The 4,712-nt window shown below is 42.6% G+C and overlaps 1 long non-coding RNA gene across 2 annotated transcripts; it reads right to left on the bottom strand.

Annotated features, from left to right (window-relative positions):
• Positions 1-2,635: 2,635 nt before the first annotated feature.
• Positions 2,636-4,104, bottom strand: LOC112096822. Of its 2 annotated transcripts, none has more exons than XR_002904657.1 (3): positions 3,981-4,104; positions 3,580-3,648; positions 2,636-2,704 (listed from the first exon to the last, which is right to left on the bottom strand). It is a non-coding gene; the product is annotated as an uncharacterized LOC112096822 (long non-coding RNA). The 2 variants fall into 2 exon arrangements; XR_002904659.1 differs by having other exon boundaries at positions 2,637-2,693.
• Between the last annotated feature and the right edge of the window lie 608 nt (positions 4,105-4,712).

Here is a 4,712-nt window from a genome sequence, read left to right as displayed (position 1 = left end):
CCGAGCGCAAATCGATCTTAGAAAACACCTTTGCTCCCTGAAGTTGATCAAACAAGTCATCGATGCGTGGAAGTGGATATTTATTACGCACTGTAACTTTATTCAACTGCCTATAGTCAATGCAGAGTCTAAGAGTACCATCCTTTTTCTTAACAAACAACACCGGAGCTCCCCACGGAGATACACTAGGTCTAATAAACTCTTTATCCACCAATTCTTGCAGTTGAATCTTAAGTTCCTTTAGTTCAGCTGGAGCCATCCTATACGGTGCTATAGATATAGGAGCCGTCCCAAGGACTAAATCAATAGAAAACTCAATCTCTCTATGAAGTGGCATCCCCGGAAGTTCATCTGGAAATACATCTGAAAACTCTTGGACTACTGGAATATCCTCCAATCTCAACTCCCGAACTCCAGTGGCTATTACGTATGCCAGATAAGCTGAGCAACCTTTCCTTAGTAAGCGTCTTGCATCAATGGCCGATATGACACATGAGGGTAAAATTCTACGCTCACCACAAAATTTCACCTCAGTTTCTCCTGGTTTATTGAACACAACTTCCTTTTTAAAACAATCCACTGTAGCATGGTGAGACGCAAGCCAATCCATGCCCAAAATGGCATCAAAATCTTGAATGTCTAGAATAATCAAATTCGCCTTAAATTCATGCTCGCCCAATCGAATCATGCTATCTCGATACACCTTTTCAGCAAGTAATGACCCTCCGGTAGGTGTACTAACAACTAAACCATAATCCAGCAATTCAGGCTCTCTCTCTAGATGCATACTAAATGTGTGAGAAACAAAAGAATGCGTGGATCCAGGATCAATAAGAATATGAGCATCATGACCAAAGATAGATAATGTACCCATAATAACTTCTGGTGTAGCATGAGCCTCCTGCTGTGTCGAGGCAAAAACTCGAGCCTGAGTACGAGGTCGACCAGGTTGACCTCTCTGACTTGGAAAAGTGGTCTGACTCCTCGATATAGAACCCCCTGTCTGCATACCCCTCTGACCCTGAACTGGTCCAACATGAGATTGATACTGTGGGGCTGCCCCTCGAGCAGAACTGTCACCCTGAGATAAAGTAGGGCAGAATCTCTTAATATGTCCAGGTTGTCCACATAAATAACACACATTGTCTCCGATACGGCATTGGCCCTGATGGTTCCTACCACACGTAGGGCAAGGAGTCTGTTGTATACTCCTACGGGGTCCTCCGCTATTCCTGTCATACTGCCCCTGAGTCCTAACATTACTCCCCATTGAAGGCTGCGCCGAACTGTAACTGGCGGATTGTCTCTGATCTCCCCTGCTACTCATACTCTGATTCCTTTGCACACCAGCAGAGTAATTTGTATACGCGCCTCTCTTCGGCGGCCTGCTGCTCGAGCCACCCTCTGTCCAACTCTGGCTACGTTTCTGCTTCAGAGTCTGAACTCTACGTCCCTCAGAGATACTGTGCTCTACTCTCTTAGCTGCCTCAACTACCTCAATGAACTCAGTGTACCGTGATGCCGTCACAGTCGTACGAATCTCAAATCGGAGACCCTCCTCAAAACGCTTACATCTCTCCCTCTCATCACCAACTGCTGAAATGGCAAATCTAGAAAGATCCAAAAATTTCTTCTCATACTCTTCCACTGACATAGCTCCTTGAACCAATCGAAGGAATTCACTCCGCTTAATATCCTGATACACAGCCGGAAAATAATGATCGTAGAATTCCTTACGAAACATAGCCCATGTAAGTGCAGCATGCCCTTGGTATCTTCGCTCTACTGTTTGCCACCAATGATAAGCCCTATCCTCGAGCAGAAAAGTGGCAAATGAAAGTCTATCCTCCTATGAGCATCTCATCACATCAAAAATACGTTCTAACTTGATAAGCCACGACTCTGCCTCAGGTGGATCACCAGAACCATTAAAACTCTTTGCCCCTAAACTTCGAACACGCTCGACAGTGTTCACTTGACCGACATGCGGTTGAGCCTGATTCTGAACCACTGTAGTCACAATCTGAGCTAATCTATCAATGGACTGCTCAATGTTCGGAGCATTTCCTGGTGCCTGTTGCACAACCTCGTGCGTCGAAGACTCAACTATTCCCTCGTCAACGGGATCATTTTCCCCCGCAGGTACATCTCCTGAAGTCAACCCAGCTACTAATCTAGTACGGCCACGACCACGGCCACGTCGACTGCTACGACGAATCATAATGGTGCCTACAAAACATTAAATCCGACTTTAATAATCAAAACTTATTCTATTTACGACCGTAAAGTCTACAGAATCTAAAACCATGCTCTGATACCAACTGAAACGACCCGCCCCGCAACTCCCCAGGGCGAGTCTATCTAAACTCGTAAAATCGAAACTATTCTATAAAAATTTCGGCAGAGTCTCCCTTATAAATAAAACATATCCAATCCTGCAAATTATAAAGCAACACTCCCAAATAATTTAATATCCAACCATCCTCCATAACCAATTCTCAAATCAATATATCAAACATCATCCAAATCATCCTCATATCAAAATACATCGATTATCCTTAATAACATAAAATAATAAATAAACACAGCTTGCAAAAAATCTCAAATATAATAATAATTAAATCCACGACTCCTATCACCATCACGTGGCCACAATATCACACTAACGTTCGCTACTGGGTTGACTGATGTACCTGTAAATCTCCTGTGGGGGGGGGGGGGGGATAGAATAAAAGAGGGGTGAGTATAAAACTCAGTGAGCTCAGTGAGTGGATAGTAGTTGCTGACAATTTAATAAATTTATTTAAAATCATTTAATCTTTCTCAAATCACTTCCTCAAATCAATTTCATAAATCAATTTCTCAAAATATCATAAGAACTTGCTCAAACTCATTTAATGCAAATCAGTTCATTGAAACACTATAATACATATATTTGCATAAAATCGATGGAATCATATAATACTCATCATATCAAATACTGAATACTAAAAACTGTCATCAAACAAGTACCCAGGGAATAATCTGATCATATCCGGACCTCGACGGACGGGCAATGACGTACTATCTGGGTAACGTCACGCCTCGGAGCCACAACGGATAGATGGGGACGATCTCATCTCATATCTCATATATCTGTACTGTGCATGCATAAGCCCCCAAAAGGCAAAAGCGCCCGAACACACGGCCCAAAGCCTCTATGTGTGTCCCGACGGGCCCCAAAGGCCTCTATCTCATCTTATCTGTATCTCTTTTCTGATCTCATATTATCTGTTTCTCTGTATCTGGAGGGAAGGGTACTGTCTAATGATTTCAAAAATAACATATACATAAACATAGAATCTCATATGAAATCTCATTTTCTTTCTATTCAACATATCTCAAAATCTGCTCAATTCTAATATCATGCCTTTACTCAAAAACGCTAATAAAATCATTAATCAAACTCATTCTCAATAACAATAAAGACCAACACATAGATAAAAATTAATTTACCTGAAAATCATTTAATCGAAGCATTAAATACTTATCATAAAATCAGCATATACTATGAAAATAGGTTTTGTATATTCCACTCACAGTGATGATGTCTAGACTCGGTATCAACAACGTCCGCGGGTTGATTCTCGTTCGCGGATGCGGATCCTCCTAATCACGGAAACACTATAATTATTCTCCGTAAATAGAAATACAACCAATTTAATATAATAAATCTCGAATCCTATTAACGATAAACTATTCCCACATGAGTAAAATTACCAAAATACCCCCAACATCAATATTTTACCAACTTATCCTCAAACTTCATTATTTTACCAAATTATCCTCATATTCGTCAATTACCATATTGTCCTCAATTCAGATTACATAAATTAATCACATTGTCCGAAATTACAAAATTACCCTCAGGGCATAAAATTACCGAAATGTCCACTGATTACATAAAATTACAAATTCACCCCAAAGTTTCATGAATTTACCGAATTGCCCCTGCCGGTCAACGGTGACCGGACTTCAGTCAACGATGACGGGGAGCTTAGGTCTGCTAGTTCCGACCTCGGTGAGTGCAATGGTGGTGGCCGTGAGTCGCCACGCGCGCTACCGGCGGCGAATCGAAGCTCCAAAGATCCGCAAGTTTCCGGTGATCGTTCGGCGGTTTTTCGGCCTCCCTGGTGATCGTGGTTGGTCGGAAATTGTTGCTGAAGATGTGAGGAACCAGTTCCAAGTGGTGGCGCGTCACAAACCTGGCGGAATCAACGGCGACGAAAAAGGATCTTGGCCGCGACTTTCGAGCTCCAATCGCCGACGTTCTGGCCAGTTTCCGGCGACGAGGACCACGGGGATACGACGGTCAGCTTCCAAGCTTCAGATCGGTACCAAGCACGGCCGGTAAGGTGGCCGGAAACGGGAGAACTCGTCGGGTCAATATCGCGGAATCGGGTCGGGTTTTCGGGTTAACAGGTCCAGCTCTCTCTCTCTCTCTCTCTCTCTCCCTCTCTCTCGGGTATTCTCTCTCAAAAATACAAACTCATTTCCCCCATTTTCCAGTTATACAATTCTGCCCCTCTTTTTTTTTTTTAAGCTTAATACAAATTAAGCTCAATTCGGACCCGTGATGAAAATAAAATCCGGCCATCGGCGTGTGTAATCGCGCTCAATTATTCTCGATAAAATGTCGTGACGAAATAAAAAAATTAATAGCGAAGAGGAAA

The sequence above is a fragment of the Citrus clementina genome, unplaced genomic scaffold (assembly GCF_000493195.1).
Source record: "Citrus clementina cultivar Clemenules unplaced genomic scaffold, Citrus_clementina_v1.0 scaffold_9, whole genome shotgun sequence".
In the NCBI taxonomy this organism is placed as follows: domain Eukaryota; kingdom Viridiplantae; phylum Streptophyta; class Magnoliopsida; order Sapindales; family Rutaceae; genus Citrus; species Citrus x clementina.
The sequence above is the reverse complement of the archived record's forward strand: the minus strand, read 5'-3'. Positions and strand labels throughout refer to the sequence as shown.